The 17,484-nt window shown below is 52.7% G+C and overlaps 1 protein-coding gene across 1 annotated transcript in view; it reads left to right on the top strand.

Moving 5' to 3' along the window:
* RUNDC3B (RUN domain containing 3B) overlaps positions 1-17,484 on the top strand; it is a 174,470-nt gene that overhangs the window by 15,401 nt on the left and 141,585 nt on the right. The gene's annotated exons all lie outside the window — the stretch shown is intronic.

The raw sequence follows: 17,484 nt of genomic DNA on the forward strand, positions 1-17,484 counted from the left end.
CCCTGCGCCGCCGGAGCAGAGCAGCTGGAGCCCGGGAAGGGAAGTGCCCGGCCGGCGGCTCGGGGTCCGGAGGCACGGGGGGCTGCCCAAAGCCGGTAGCACTGGCTCGGGCAGCTTGGCTCTTAAACAGAGCCAAAGAGTCAGGGGAGGAGCAGAGGAGCCGCGGGAGAGGAAGTGCCTGTCCGGTATTTTTCCCGGACACGTTCGGCTTTTTGGCAATTCCCCCCGGACGGGGATTTGGGGACCAAAAAGCCAGACATGTGCGGGGAAAAACAGGACGTATGGTAACCCTACGTGACTGGTGCCCGGGGCCGGGGGCGCAGCTCCAGCTCCAGCCCCAGGGGGACGCAAATCTGGACAGTGCTGGCTCCCTGCAACGCGCTGGCGTCCACAACCCCCCCCCCCGGGGGCACCCCCCAGCCCTGCGATGGCTGCCGAGCGGCGCCCAGAGACACCCCCCCACCCAAAGGACAGGGGCCCGCGCCTCCCCTCCCCCGACGGCTTGCTGCCTCACAGGGCAGGTTGGTCGCGTCGCAGGGGCCGCTGGGAGTTGTAGTTCTCGGCCGCTCCCCTCTCCCGGCTCTCCCTGGAGCGTGAGGCCCGGCCGGACTACAGCCCCCAGCATGCCCTGGGCAGGAGCCGAGTGTCGCACCGAGATGATGTCACAGCGGGCGACCAACACACACAGATTCGGAGATCCTAGCCTCCCTATTTCCCCGGACATGTCCGGCTTTTTGGTCCCCAAATCCCCGTCCGGGGGGAATTGCCAAAAAGCCGGACATGTCCGGGGAAGTCCAGACGTATGGTAACCCTACAACTATGCTGTTTGCAAGCTTCAGGGCAGCAAAAAATTGAAAAAGGACGAGACTGTCTTCCCTCTCCTCTAGACAAAATGGCTGCCGAGGAGGAGAGTGGAGCTGTTATGGCTCTATTGAAAATGATTGGAGATGACACAATTGAAATTAAATCCACCATGTTCACAATGCAAGCTCCAATTGCATCTATTGATTCTTCCCTATTAAACCTGACTGGATATGTAACAAAGGCTGTAGGCTATATAGCTGCCACTGAAGATCAAATAGGAGGTATGCAGACTCAGATTTATCAGAAATATGTTATCAATTCACTGAAAGCAGTGAAGTCCTAAAAAGTGATCCTAGCGTACTAATTTGAGAATGGTGTGGTTTGTGGAAGGGGCTCCTTGCAGAGATTCTGGATTTACCAGAGGATTATGCCTTTGATATAGAAAGGGCACATAAACCTTACCTCTAAACCTGCCCCTGATGCTAAAACAAAATCCATTATTCACTTCCTGAAATTTACTGTTAGAGTTTGTTATGCAGAAAGCTAGGGAGGAGACATCTCTGGTGCAGTGCTTCTAATGCTAGGATCATGATTTTTCAGGACCTTGCTAAAGATGTGGCATGCAAGACTGCCTTTAATAATGCAAGGAACATGGGTAAGTGAAAGCCTTAAAAATACTCTCTGAAGTTTCCAGTCTTATTATATGTAAAGTACAGAGAAGAGACTCGTGTATTTCAAAAGCCTCAAGAGGCAGAAAACTTCCGTTAAGTCTCCAGGTCCACTGTATGCTGTCCATTATACGCTCCTGTTTTTTAAAAAAATGGATTTGTGATTTCCCCAATCAATTCCTAACAATGGTTTGAAATAATTGCCTGTGGATTAAACTCCTCTCCCTATTTTTTTCCCCCCCTTTCATTTTTGCTGTTAGAATTTTGAAACTTGCCTTAATAGAGGGGTATCTCCTTAGCTTTCTGTGTGGCCAAGATGATGCCCTATTGCTCTTCTGTGGGATAATCCATTACGCACTACAATCCAATTCAAATCTGTTTATCCTCTGAGTTCTTCACGGAGGGTAAAATAATCAGCTTCAACTATTCACCAGTGGGGGTTGCTGCCTAAGGAGGACTTTGGGATCTTCTTTTATCCCTGTTCTCCTGTCCATATCCTATCCTTCCACTGGAGAGCAGAGTTTTGGCCCTGAAATGGTGAAGCCCTAGAATCCTGATGGGAGAGCTTGGTAATTTGCCTAAGTCTATAGTCCCTTCCCATTGGGAGTGCTGTGTAGGGCAGGACTGGTGAAAGTTATCTGAATTGTTACACTATACTCCTTGCTCGCTGCTAGTTAACTGTATTAAGCACCCTTGTGTATTGTCCATTCTTTTGCTAGTAATCAGTGGTCCTGATAATGAGGGGTGCCTCTGGGAATGTAAAGGGATAAGATTGAAGTGACTGTGCTCTAAGAGACACACTTGTCAGACTGAGGCTGCTCATCTTTGGAGGCTAGATTAGGGTTGTAGACTGTTGCTGTTATAACTCCAATGCAAGGATTGTGGTGATCCTGTTGCATAAAAAACTTAGTATAAGGATAGTGGATACTTAGGTCAGCTAAGGATGATAGCTGAGACATCAACAATTATTTTTGCTAGTATCTTTACCCATACTTGTGTTGATCCTAATTTCATGTCATTCAGGTCAGCCAAGAACACATGAGACATTGCTTCCCTATTATCACTGGTGACTTCAGTGGAGTACTTGATCCTGTTTTGGATAAATTGGTGCCTTCCACACATATAATGAAACTTCTGCTTGGAATTTCTATTTGGATTTTTTACAGTACGCTCTACCTACTCTCATCTAGATTACTTTTTAGTAGGCCATGATTTAATTGAAAATGTAATGGATTGTCATATTGGAACAATTGCTGTGTCAGGTCATGTGCCTGTACGGATAGGTCTTTGGCTCTTGTTGGCCAAACCCCATCTGTTCGTACTTGGCAGTTTAATATATCCTTACTCTCTGATCCTGAATTCATAGCATATAAATGATAGGAGATTGAAAGTTTATATAAGACCAGAGCTCCAACAGCCCCCTCTTCAGCAGTTTTGTGGAAGACCACCAAAACACTTTTGTGGGAGTATTACTGCATATGCATCTTTTAAAAAAGAAATGGTACAGTGCTGAATTATCCTCTATAGCTGTGAACCAGCAGTTCTTCTTCGAGTGATTGTTCACGCCCATTACACATTAGGTGTGTGCGCATCGTGTGCACAGACGTCGGAAACTTTCCCCCTCAGCAGCTCCCGTCGGGCCTGCAGGGTCCCCCCTCCCGCCAGAGCAGCACCCCGCTCTAGCGTGCGTGTGTGTGTGTGTGTGTGTGTGTATATATAATATAATATCCCTGCGGGCCCGACCCTCCCTCAGTTCCTTCTTACCGTCTGTGGCGGCGTTGGAACAACTGTCTCTCATCTGAGAGTGTCCCTTAGCGTAGTAGTTAGTGTTAATCTTAGCAGTTATCTGATCTTTCGAAATACTTAAGCTCCTTTGTGTTTAGGTGTTTGGTCAATCCCAACACCGGCCCTGGGTGGCGGGGCATGCCGCACGCCCAAGGCTTCAAGGCTTGTGCCACGTGCCGCAAGCCTATGCTGTTAAGCGATCCACACGACTCGTGTCTCCGTTGCCTGGGGGAAGCACGCCATAAAGAGCGCTGCAAGATCTGTAAGGCCTTCAAGCCCAGGACTAAGAGACTTTCACCTTAAGCAGCTGCTCATGGAGATGGCATTACAGCCCTCCACTTCGATGGCACCGTCAACCTCAGTGCAGAGTGCCCCGGCATCGGTCCGTGATCCAGCACCGGTGGGGCACCCTAAGCCTATGGCACCGAAACAGCAGGAACACCCCCGGCACCGGTCGTCTTTGCCGGCAAAATCGAAGGGCCAGCCTAAGGCCCGAGGACGATCCCCACATAAGAGGGTAGCGCTCGCGAAGACCTTGAGTGCCCCTAAGGGCGTTGTGGCCCTAGCACAGATCCCGGTGACAGTGGCTCTGGCGCCAAAAGGCCCATCGAGCCCCGGGATAGGTGCATCGAGTGAGGAGGAAGGGCTGGAGGAGCTTTTGGAACAGCCCTCCACCCCAGACATATTTGAGGCAGCAAAGGACCTCATTGAATTGTCCTCTGAGGGCCCCCTCCAAGCTAAAGACAATCCGCCGAGACTGCCATCCAGAGGCAAACCGGCAATGGTGAGCCCATCACAGTCACCATCTCTGCACCATTTGCGGCGCCGGTCCCGGTCAAGCTCCGCCTCCTAGGTCTCCCGGCTTCCCTCCGCGCAGAGAATCGCACTGCCGTTGGGCCCCAATAAGCGTCCGGCACCGACCCAGCAGCCCTACTCGAGTAGGCACCAGGATGTGTCAGTCACGCGATCCCCGAGACCGACCACACGCAGTCGTTCCCAGTCCTGAGGTCACCGGTACCGATCCAGGTCGGCAAGACGCTACTCCCAGTCCCGCTCACGGAGGCACTACTCTCTGACCCTGGACTGGCACCGTCCCATGGCCCCGCCATGGCCTTCCAGGTCACTGTCCATGGTTTCTGAGGCAGACTCTGGCCGGTCCAGCAGATATACCCACAGGGCACAGGCTAGTAGGGAACATGAAGCCGCTTGGCACCCACAATGGGGCCAGCCAGGACAATGGCCATTCTGAACCCCTTGGGCCTACCACCAGCAAGGCCCAGGACCTCGAGATCTGGCCCCTCGGGGCACTGGTCCCGCTCTCCGCAGTGGCGCCCCTCCTCTCGCAAGGTCTCCAGACCACCGGAGCGAGAAAGGGTGGACTCGGCACCGAGCCCGGCACCATCTCAGACCCACATCATAGGGCAGACTCCAGAGGAGCTCCCAGTCGGTGAGGAGTTGCAGGAAGAGGAAGACGCACAAAAGGCCCTGACCTCTTGCTCCTCACCAGATGAAGCCATGGCAGGCATGACAGTGTCCGGCCCTCCCCCGATTGACCATCAAGCGCACCAGGAACTGCTCCGCTGAGTAGCCCTCAATCTGGGGTTGCATGCGGAGGAGACAGTAGAGCAGGAGGACTCCATGCTTGACATCCTAAGCCCGGAGGACCCCTCCAGGATCGCGCTCCCATTCATAAAAACAGTTCAGTCCATCTATAAAACAGTATGGCAAACACCAGCCTCCAGTGCACCAACCGCGAAAGGCGTGGAGAGGAAATACTTCACCCCCTCTCAAGGTTTCAACTTCCTCTTCTCTCACCCAACACCCTGTTCGCTGGTCGTCTCTGCAGTCAACGAACGAGAGCGATATGGCCGGCCCCCAAGGCCAAGGAGGCAAAATGCTTGGACTTATTTGGGAGGAAGGTCTACTCATCCGGGGGCCTCCAGTTGAGGATCGCTAACCAACAAGCGATTCTGAACAGACACAACTTCAATTCTTGGGCATCAGTCTCCAAGTTTTAAGAATCCCTGCCCCAGGGTTCACAACCCGAGTTTGCGTCTATAGTGGACGAAGGGAAGGCAGTAGCCAAAACCTCTCTACAGGCCTCCCTTGACTCCGTGGACGCAACTGCTAGGACAATCGCGTCAGGAGTAGTGATGAGGCGCTCAGCATGGCTACAGGCTTCTGGCCTTCCCCCAGAGGTGCAAAACACCTTGCAAGACCTTCCGTTTGAGGGGTCAGGCTTGTTTTCGGACCAGCCGGATGCCAGACTGCATAGCCTCAAAGACTCTCGAGCAACCCTCAAGTCGTTGGGGATGCACACTTCAGTGACACAGAGGAAACCCTTTAAGCCCCAACCACCGCAGAGGCAATACCACCCTCGTCCTAGACAGGAACCATACCGCAGAAGGGGCAGGGATAACAGACGTAGATGTAACTACACGCCTAACCAGGGCCAAAACCACGGCCAAGGCAAGCCGCAGCCGGGAAATAAGCAAGGGTTTTGAAGCTGCGATCGAGGACAGTGTACCAACCCCTATACCGGATCCCCCCTCTGTTTCAGGGACCGCCTGTCCCATTTTTACTGTGCTTGGTCCCGTATATAACATCGGACTGCTGGGTCCTGCACATTGTGGAGGCAGGCTACACCCTTCAGTTCTCCTCGCCCCCTCCCCTCGCCCCCTCTTCAGGGGCCCCTCTCACGAGCAACTCCTCATGCAGGAGGTGCGGGCCCTCCTTGAAGTAGGAGCAGTGGAAGAGGTTCCTCCGGACCTAAGGGGGAAAGGGTTCTACTCCAGATATTTCCTCATTCCTAAAGCAAAAGGGGGCCTCCGTCCCATTTTGGACCTATGCAGACTAAACAAATTTTTGGTCAAGGCATGTTTTCGTATGGTCTCCCTTGGCGCTATTATCCCATCCCTGGATCCGGGGGATTGGTACGCTGCCCTCGATATGAAAGATGCGTATTTTCACATCGCCATCCGCCTGGCCCACCGGTGGTTCCTGCACTTCACCATTTCCAATTTATGGTCTTGCCCTTTGGCCTAGCAACGGCCCTGTGAGTGTTCACGAAATGCATGTCCGTGGTGGCAGCTTTTCTTCAGAAAAGAAAGATGCGCATATACCCGTACTTGGACGATTGGCTCCTCACGGGCAGGTCGGAGGACTAGGTCCGCTCCCACGTGACACTAGCACTACAGCGTCCGCAAGCTCAGTCTACTGGTCAATGTACCCAAGTCTTCACTGATCCCCACGCAGAGACTGGATTTCATAGGAGCAGTCCTGGACTCAGTGGCGGCATGGGCAAGCCTTCCAGTGTCACGGTTCTTGGCCATTCAAAGGATCGTAAGCTCCATCCAACAATTCCTCACGACCACGGCCAGATGCTGTATGCAACTCTTGGGGCACATGGCAGCTTGCACACATGTAGTCAGACATGCCTGCCTACGACTCAGGCCGTTACAGTTGTGGCTGGCCCAAACGTATCGCCCCAACAGAGACCCCTTAGACTTAGTAGTGACAATCCCAGCTCGGGTGTTGAACTCCCTCCGCTGGTGGCTCGATCAGCAGCAGGTTTGCCAAGGGGTCTCTTTCACCACCCCGTAACCCACTCTGACATTAGTAACAGATGCGTCTGATCTGGGCTGGGGGGCGCACCTTGGGGACCTACAGTCCCAGGGCTTATGATCCAAGGAAGAAAAGTTGCTTCACATCAATCTGAAGGAGTTAAGGACAGTTCGCCTCGCCTGCCAGACCTTTCACGCTACCATAGAAGGCCACAGCGTGTCAGTTCTGACTGAGAACACTACCGCCATGTTCTATGTAAACAAGCAGGGCGGGTCCTGATCCTCTCCCCTGTTTCATGAGGCGCTCCTCCTATGGGACTTCGGTATAGCCCATTCAGTCCACCTACTCGCAGCATATCTCCCAGGGGTCCAAAACGGGTTAGCAGACCACCTCAGCCGGTCCTACCACATGCACGAATGGACTCTGAGAGAGGACGTCCTGCATTCAATCTTTCAGAGGTGGGGGTTCCTCAGGTGGATCTCTTTGCCACCAAGGACAACAGCCAATGCCCTCAGTTTTGTTCATTCTAGAACCTCAGCCTGGGCTCAGTGGCAGATGCCTTCGCGATTCCGTGGGGCGGGAGCCTGAGGTATGCCTTCCCACCATTCCCACTCATCCACAGGGTCCTGCTCAAGACCCGCAGGGACAAGGCGACAGTCATCCTCATCACACCGGTGTGGCCATGCAAGCATGGGTTGACGACCCTGCTGGAACTGTCCGTGACCGCCCCAATCGCCCTCCCCCTCCATCGCGACCACATCACACAGGACCGGGGTTGCCTACTCCACCCGAACCTACTGTCGCTACATCTAACGGCGTGGTATCTCTCTGGCTAAACGATACGGAGCACAGGTGCTCCCACCAGGTCCAGCAAATACTTCTTGGTAGTCGGAAGCCCTCCACAAGAGCGACCTACCTTGCTAAATGGAAGAGGTCCTCCCACTGGTGTGAGCCTCATCACATACAGCCTCTGCAGGCCTCCATCCCATCAACTCTGGACTACTTGCTGCACCTCAAGCATCAAGGGCTCGCCCCCGCCTCAATTAAAGTGCATCTGGCTGCCATATCGGCGTTTCACCCTGGAGAGTTGGGAGTTCTCGGTGTTCTCCAACCCCACAGTAGTCCGATTCCTCAGGGGCTGGAGAGGGTGTTTCCCTACTTGCGCACACCGGTCCCTGCATGGAATCTTAACCTGGTCCTAACTAAACTCATGGGGCCACCCTTTGAACCCCTAGCCTCTTGCTCCCTCATGCACCTCTCATGGAAGGTAGCGTTTCTAGTGGCCATCACATCGGCTAGGAGGGTATCGGAATTGAGAGCCCTCACTTCAGAACCTCCTTATACAGGGTTTTTTTTTTTTTTTTTTTTTTTTAAATATATAAGGATAAGGTGCAACTGAGGCCGCACCCCAAATTCCTTCCTAAGGTGGTCACGCAATTTCATATGGGACAGGACATTTATTTACTGGTGTTCTTTCCCAAGCCACTGCAGCCTACATACCCTCGCTGTCCGTAGAGCCTTGGCATTTTATCTAGAACGGACCAGGCCATTCCGCAAGTCGACGCAACTGTTCATTGCCATTGCAGAGAGCATGAAAGGCCAGGCTATCTCGGCGCAACGCTTGTAAGCATGGATTGTGCTAATGCACATGCTATGAGCTTGCCAACGTACCAGCCCCAGAGATCAGGGCTCACTCGACTAGGGCCCAAGCGTCCTCAGCGGCTTTCTTGGCACAGGTTCCACTCCAGGAAATCTGTAAAGCAGCCACCTGGTCGTCGGTGCATACATTCACAGCCCACTACGCGATCCATCAGACCAGAGAGCATGTGGTAGTCGGTAGGGCTGTACTTCAATCAATTGTTCCTTGACTCCTACCCTCCTCCAGTGGTAAGCTTGTGAGTCACCTAATGTATAATGGACATGAACAATCACTCGAAGAAGAAAAAACAGTTACCTCCCTTCTGTAACTGTTCTTTGAGATGTTGTTCACGTCCATTACACTTCCCACCCTCCTTCCCCTCTGTCGGAGTCACCGGCAAGAAGGAACCGAGGGAGGGTTGGGCCTGCAGGGATATATATATATACGCTAGAGCGGGGTGCCGCTCTGGCGGGAGGGGGGACCCTGCTGGCCCGACAGGAGCCGCTGAGGGAAAAAGTTTCCGACGCCCGTGCACGCGATGCGCGCACACCTAATGTGTAATGGATGTGAACAACACATCTCGAACAACAACAGTTACAGAAGGTAGGTAACAGTTTTTTTTTTTTTTTCTTCTTCGAGTGATTGTTCATGTCCATTCCAAGCAGGTGTGTGCGCGCTGCATGCACGCCAGCTGGAAGATTTTACTATAGCAGCGTCCGTAGGGTCGGCTTAGGCGCCCCCTGGAGTGGCGCCTTCATGGTGGTGTGGTGTGTGTGTGTGTGTGTGTGTGTGTATATAGGGGCCAGCCGCCCCCCCCCTCAGTTCCTTCTTACCGCCGGTGACGGCTAGCTGGAACTTCGCTTGCTCTTCAGCAATCGTAGCAGTGTTCAATTGTTGTTGTAAATAGTTAGTTAGCTTAGTTAGTGTTAGTTGGGGGGTTTTCCCCAAGTTTTCGTCGCTCTGCTGGGGCATGCCCCGGTCCCCAGGGTTCAAACTCTGCCGGGACTGCGGGAAATTCATGCCGAAGAGTGACCTGCACTCTTTGTGCTTGAGGTGCCTAGGGGAGAGCCACCAAAGACAGGTGCAGTATCTGCCAAGTTTTTCGCCCCAGGACTCTCAAAGATAGAGAGCAGAGACTTAAAGTCCTCCTAATGGAGGCGGCACTGTGGCGGCAATCAGATCCTGGACCTACTGAGACGGCATTGAGCATTTCATCCTCGGTGCGCAGTGCTCCGGCACCGGAGATAAGTCGTGAGGCCAAGGTCACCGAACCCCGGCACCGCAGAGAGTTGGTGCACAAGAAACCATCCTCTGAGACACCGTTCCCTATCACCCCTGCTGGTTAAAAAGAACAGACCGGTGAGGGGTCGTTCTCCACACCGGGACGCTAAAGGGCCGGCACCGTCCACGTCTACTACAGGACAATTTGCGCTGCAGACCCATCCGGCCATCCCGTTGACTCCCGCCCCGGAGAGGGTACAGTCGAGTCTGGAAAAGCCTAGATCCCTGGACATGATGGCGGAAGTGCACCTCCCATCGATGCCGGAGGCTTTCGAGGCTGCCTCAGACTTCTTGAGCCTCCCGGTGCTGGCATTGCCGCACCAGTGCAGAGAACCGCCGGCTACCGCTCAGTCGTCTTATCAATCTGGGGTCTGGGGCAAACCGGCAATGCTCTCACCCCGCTCCGCGCCACTCTAGCGGCACTGGTGCAGACAGCACCCTCTATGGCAACAGTGGGTACCGCTCCTCCTATGTTCTCCTACTCAGAAACTTCGGACTCGGAGGCGAACTCGTACCGCTCTAACAATCGAGAAGTAGGCGATCATCCTCGTGTATGAGTGCCCAACCGTACCCACCGCAGTAGCAGCAGCAGTGGCATCCGCCCCCTCAGTGGCCTTTTTGGACGCCGTGGGCCTACCGCCAGTCAGTGGGTCAGGCGTATGGACCCCGCTCACGAGCCGCGTCTGTGTCTTTGATGTCGCCGGTACCGCCGCTAATGCTGCCACCACCACCGGCACCGCCGTCTGACAGGAGTGTGCCACAAAGGGACATGGCACTGCCTAGTCAGACAACAGCACTGACGGGGACCTTGCTACTAACACCGCAGGCACTGTCCAGCATGCCTCGTCGCTCGGTGTTGACCTTGGTACCGGCCGCGGTGCCGCATCCTGAGTCTGCACCGGCCGCGCAGCCTGAGTACCATGTGCCGCAGGCCCTCGTAGAGGGAGAGGGGGTAGATGAAGGCCCTCTTCAAGGGATCTGTTCCTCCTCATCTCCGGATGAGGCAGTAGCGGGAACTTCAGCGGCACTGGCCCTGGAGGACAATAGGATCTTCCAACAACTGCTTACTCAAGCAGCCCAAAGCCTCTCGATCCAGACTGAGGAGATCGAGGTGGACACGGATCCAGTGATTGATATCCTGACCCTGTCAGGCCCATCCAGGGTAGCCCTACCTCTCATAAAGACCATTACAGACACAACCCGCACCTTGTGGCAAACCCCTGCCTCATTGGCCCCTACGGCTAAAAGGACTGAGAGATGATATTTCGTTCTAACCAAGGGCTATGAACATTTTTATACACACCCTCACCCGGACTCCCTAGCGGTTGATGCAGCCAACCAGAGGGAACGCCAAGGCTTTCAGGGGGCTATGCCTAAAAATAGGCCAAAAAGTTGGACCTGTTCAGGCACAAGGTGTGTTCAACGGGGGGGCTGCAGTTGCGCATTGCCAATCAGCAAGCCATAGTGAGCCGGTATGGACACAACACGTGCTCGGCTTTGTCTAGGTTTACGCGATTCCTGCGGAAGGAGGTCTGAACTGAGTTTTCAGCCCTGGTTGAGGAGGGGAGATTGATTACCCGGGCTTCCCTCCAGGCGGGCCCTGGATGCGGCCGATTCAGCTTCACGCACGTTGGTGACTGGCCTGGTCATGAGGCGTGGAGCCTGGCTTCAAGTTTCCAGCCTCCCTCACGAGGTCCAACAAATGATTCAGGACCTCCCTTTTGAAGGGCCCACGCTCTTTTCGAAGAAAACTGATGAGGCTTCATAGCCTGAAGGACTCATGGACCACTCTCCGTTCACTAGGCCTTCACATCCCTGTCACTCAGCATAGGCAATTTAGGCCACCGCACGCCCATCAGCCATACCAGCCTCAAAATCGAGGGTCTGCCTTGCGCAGAAGGCCAAGAACGGGCAGGAGGAGGCAACAACAGCAGCCCTTCGGCCAGTCATCTGCCCAACCAAGGCCTACACAGGGGCCTAGACCACCATTTTGATGGCTTGGTCGAGGACGACCTCCCAGTCAGAAATCTGGATCCGTTCAACCTTACCTTCTCGTCACGTCTGTCCCTCTTTTTTTATCGTGCATGGGCCCGGATCACATCGGACGCTTGGGTGCTTCGCATGGTAAAGAAGGGATATTCTATCCAGTTCTCCTCCCTCCCACCCCACCAGCCCCCTTCCCCGCCCTCTTCAGGGACCCTTCTCACGAGCAACTTCTACTTCAAGAAGTTCAGTCCCTCCTCACATCAGAGGCAGTAGAGGAGGTTCCTCAGGAGCTACGGGGCAAGGGCTTCTATTCTCAATATTTCCTAATACCGAAAGTGAAAGGGGGCCTCAGACCTATTCTGGACTTGTGGCGTCTCAACAAGTTTGTGAAGAAGCTCAAGTTCCGCATGGTCTCCTTCCCTGGATCCAGGAGACTGGTATGCCGCCCTCGACATAAAGGATGCATACTTTCATATTGCAATAATACCTCAGCACAGGCGTTACCTCAGGTTTCTCATGGGCAATGCCCATCTACAGTTTACAGTCCTGCCCTCTGGTCTGTCAGCAGCCCCAAGGGTCTTCACGAAGTGCATGGCAGTCGTGGCAGCCTTCCTGCGCAGGCAGGGGATTCAGGTGTTTCCCTACCTGGACGATTGGCTCATCAAGGGCAGGTCCAGGGCACAAGTGGAGGCTCAAGTGGTTTTTGCCAGGTGAACCTTCCTCGCGCCCCGCCCCTTAATCAACAAGGCCAAGTCCACACTATCTCCAACCCAAAAAGTCGAATTCATAGGAGCAGTTCTGGACTCGACACGCCAGGGCATATCTCCCAGATTTCGCTCTATATCCAACATTATTCTCTGCCTCCAACGTTACCCCACCACCACAGCAAGAAGCTGCCTCAAATTACTAGGGCACATGACAGTATGTACCTACGTGGTGAGGCACGCCAGACTCAGACTGCGCCCGCTCCAGTCTTGGTTGGCAGGGGTTTATCGGCCAGTCAGGGACTCCCTAGAATCGGTGGTGACGTTGCCTCGGCCAGTGTTGGACTCCCTTCAATGGTGGCTCGACCCACGGGTGGTTTGTGCAGGAGTTCCCTTCCATGACCTGTCCTCTATCCCCTCTGCTGTGGATCCTGTTGGATTTGTGGTAAGAAGATGAACTGGAGAGGCATCAACCCTTCTTTGCGGAGTGTTCCTGTGGGTGCTCCACTTTAGGTGTCTTGGCGCCCTGCACGTCTAATCAGAGATTTCTAGTAGCAGTGACCTGGTTGACCGTGCACACGCGGCAGCTGCCTCACGCTGCTCCGAGCAGTTACCCTGTGTGCACAGCCAACCATCCCCCCCCATTCCCTCCGCCCCCAGTTCCTTCTCTACTGCCATAGGCTTCAGTTGGAACGACAGCACTGCCTCACAGCTTTTGCTATTTCTATTTCAGTTCTTTCCCAGCTAGTACCCTCTTTCTTAATTTCTCCTTTAATTTTTTTTACTAGTTAAAAAAACAAAACAAACCCTTTTTGTTTCCTAGTCCTCCCCTTTTCCCCGCCTCAGGTGGGTAACTCCCAACGACAGAAGATGCATACGAACAGGATTATTCCCGTTCTTCCTTTCAACATAGCCTCTCAGAGATGCCTGGTTCGTCAGGCTTCAAACATTGTCTCACTTGCAGGGTGTCTATACCAGTCTCTGATAGCCATGAGCAGCATGTCCATTGCCTGGGGGGTAGACATCTCTCAAAAGTGTTCCCATTGCAAAAAAACTGACAGGAAAGGAAGGCTAGGGATTTCCAGCTGAAATTCCTGAGGATGGAGAAATCCCTCAGACCAGCCTCCTCTTAGAGTTCAGGATACGTCCTGGCCAGCAGTCGCCAACAGCTGTCTCAGACATGGGATCCTCATCTAAAATGGCTACTAAAGACTCTTCCTAAAAAAGCCACAAAAAAGAGGTCTCACTCTTCACCACAGTGAGATTCACCTCAGAAAAAGTGATCTCCAACCGCAAAGTCTGCCCCCGGTACCAACAGCACTGAGAGCACTGGATCGTGAGGCACCGGGAACATCCAGTACCGAGGCATCCCAAGGAGCTAAAGACCCGGTGTGGTCTAGTTCTCATGTTGGTGCATGTACCAAAACCAAGCCTCCTAGCTCGGCACTGGTGGAACTGAAGAAAATCCAAACAATGGCGCCACCTGCTGCACCGATGCAAGTCTGCTGCACCGGCAGCCCTCCCTTTGATTTCCAGCCAGAGCTTGCCTCCGCGTGCTGCAACAATTTATCAGACATGTGGACCTCCTGATTTTGTCAACTCCGGGGACTCCGCTTTTCACGACCGATGGCACCCCAGCCAGACCGGGATCCCTGCTGGCTCAGCCCCTTCTCTTTCCAGCAGTGAGGAGGAGGCAGGGATGTACATCCCTCACCATTCCTCACCCAAACCTGGACCCTCGCAGCACCAAAAATCACTGGATGGAAGAGGCTGGCAGGCTCCACAATGAGTACCACCTCCGATGGCCTTCCCACCAAACTGGGCATACTGGGACCCATGGGCATTATACAGGGCCCAGAACATCAGGCCCCCCAACCTACCCAGGTCCAGAACAATGCGATTACCTTTACCAGTTGCCCCAGCTTCCTCAAACGCTGGAGGAGGAAGAGGAAGAACCTGAATAGGCACTTGAGGGTGATACCCTCCCACCTACCAATATCTCCTCTTTTGTCACCAGATGAAACAATAATGCTGCTTTCCCCCCCCCCCCCCATCTGGAGATGACTTCAAATCCTTTTAGGATCTGTTTAAACGGGTAGCTGGCTCCCTTGACATATCACTGGCAGAGCTACCAGAAACACAGTATAAACTGATTTGGAGTATATCTGCCAAGCTTCTCCATCACCTAAGGTTGTACTACCCATTAATGCAGCCATTATGGACCTTGCAAAAAATGTCTGGCAGACACCAGTCACAGGTCCATCTTCTTGTAAGAGATCCAACAAGAAGTACTATGTACCGGCTAAGGGGGCTGAGTTTTTGTTCACCCACCCTACCCCAAACTCATTGGTGGTAGAAGTGGTTAATCAAAAGGGGAAACATCAGTTGAGAACCACCCCTTACGATAAGGACTGGAAAAGGCTTGAACTTTTCAGAAGGAAAGCCTACTCATCGGCTACCCTCCAATTCCACATAGCCAATTACTTGGCCTTACTAGCGAAATACATGCACAACATGTTTTCTCAGATGTCAACCTTTATTGAACATTTTTGTCTTCTTAAAAAGGAGTAATACAAGGCCAACATTGCAGAAGGTTCCCTCATTGCCAGAACGGCCTTGCAGACTTCTCTCGATTCTGCTGACATGGTGGTATGATCCATCGCTACGTCCATAGTCATGCATATGGCTTCCTGGCTCCAACTTTCCGGGTTTCCCAGGAAGCTCAAGTAACCATGGAGGACCTACCTTTTGAAGGCCAAAAATTGTTTACAGAGAGCACAGATGTCTCCTGGCACACCTTGAAGGACTCCCGGGTAACATTAAAGACACTGGAATCTATGTCCCTGCAAACAAAAAGAAACAGGGCAGATTCTATAATCAACAATTCTGGACTGCCCCATACACCCAACCTCAAAGAGACTACAACCAGCGCTGCAAACAGGCAGATGACTGATCGATAAACACAAGATCAGTTGTCTATGTCTCAAACATTCACTTTGAGGAAAACATTCTGAAGTGTTGGTCAAGGACACGAGAGCCCCACATTCTCCAATCCCAGAGTTCTATCCAATCGCCAGCCCATTTGGGAACTGTCTGTCACCATTCTACCCAGTCTGGAAAACCATCCCCATGGACAAATGGGTTCTGGAAATTATCCAGAAGGGCTTTCTCTCTATTCCACCTACCCACTCCCCTTCCCCATCCCTCTTCAGGGACCGTTCTCACGTGCACCTGCTAGAGCAGGAAGTAAGCCATCTCCTACAATTAGGTGCTGTTGAACCCATACCAGCTCAACACCGAGGCGCAGAGGGTTTTATTCACACTATTTTCTCACCCAGAAGAAAACCGGTGGATGGAGTCCCATTCTCGACTTGCAAAAACTAAACAAGTTTGTGAGAACACAACGTTTCAAAATGGTGACTCTAGCAACTATAATTCCGGCATTGGAGAAAGGAGATTAGCTCTCTGCCCTTGACCTACAGGACGCTTACTTTTATGTTACTATTCACACAGGGCGGTTCCTGCGATTCACTCTAGGGAACCTGCATTATCAGTACAGAATGCTCCCCTTCGGCCTGTCCACCACCCCAAGGGTGTTTTCTGAAGTTCCTGCCATCTCAGCAGCAATCAGGGTATGATCCTCTTTCCCTAGACAACTGCCTTCTAAAAGCACCAATACACCAGGCAGAAATTGACGCCACTCACACCACTATAACCCTGTTTACGAATCTAGGGTTACTAATCAACCTTCAGAAGTCCACTCTGACACTCACCCAATAGCTGGACTTTATAGGGGCACATAGCGACTGCCTCACAGCAACCGCTCGACTACCCCAACAACGCTTTCTTACCTTAACAAATCTAATTACAACAGTAAAAGACAGCCCATAAACGTACACCAGAACGTCCCTACAACTCCTGGGGCACAAGGTGGCAACAACGTTTGTCGTGAAACATGCCAGGCTCCATATGAGATGCCTACAGGCCTGGTTCTGCACTGTCTATATTCCACACATGAACTTGCTCAACAGACTCTTACAATGCCCTGCACGGTAAAAGACTCGCTCACATGGTGGACACCACATACGAACGTTTACTCAGGGGTCCCCTTGCAACAAAAATCTCCAACTGTAACAGTCACCACAGACTCCTCTCTAGTGGGATGGGGGGGGCACATTTGTGTGACAATATCATCCAAGGTTGCTGGTCCCCAGAGGAGTCCAATCTCCACATAAATCTACTGGAGCTAAGGACAGTCCAAAACGCTTGCCAGCACTTTCTTCCTCTGATCCGCAACAGGACTGTCCAGTTTCTCAGGGACAGCTTGGTGACTGTTTTATGTAAGTTGCCAAGCAGGGGCCTGATCTTATCCCCTCTGTGCAGAAGTAGGCATCATAGCATCCTACCTGCCCGGATGCCAGAATGCAACAGCAGACCAACTAAGCAGGAACTTTTCACAAACCCACAAGTGGAGGATGGATCCTGGAATAATAAAAACTATATTCAGACAATGGGGATTTCCTTCAGTAGATATCTTTGCAATGGCCCACAATGCCAAGGGCCCACAATACTGCTCCCGGGTCAGAGTGGGGCACGACTCTCTGGGAGATGCCTTCCTTGTGAAATGGGAGGCTCCACTGTTGTATGCCTCTGCCTCCCTCCCCCAATTCCTCTATTGATCCATGTCCTTCACAAGATCAAGCAAGATAAATCCAGGGTCATTTTCATTGCACCAACATGGCCCAGACAACTATGATTTCCATACCTGAAGCAGGTGGCTGTGAGACCGCCACAAACCCTTCCCCTTGTGCCTCATCTGCTGATAGAGGATGCCGGATGCCTCAGTCACCCCAACATTTCAGTGTTCCATCTCAAGGCCTGGCTAATCCATGGATGACAGGACTTGAGACAGACTGTTCTAAGGAAGTACAGGATATAGTACTGAACAGTCGGCGGCTGACCATACAAATGACATACATGCACAAGTGGAAACTATTCTGTACTTTAATGGCAGGACAAGCAGATTTTTCCACAGTTGGCCCAACTACCCATA

The sequence above is a fragment of the Trachemys scripta genome, chromosome 2 (genome assembly GCF_013100865.1).
Source record: "Trachemys scripta elegans isolate TJP31775 chromosome 2, CAS_Tse_1.0, whole genome shotgun sequence".
Classification (NCBI taxonomy): Eukaryota; Metazoa; Chordata; order Testudines; family Emydidae; genus Trachemys; species Trachemys scripta.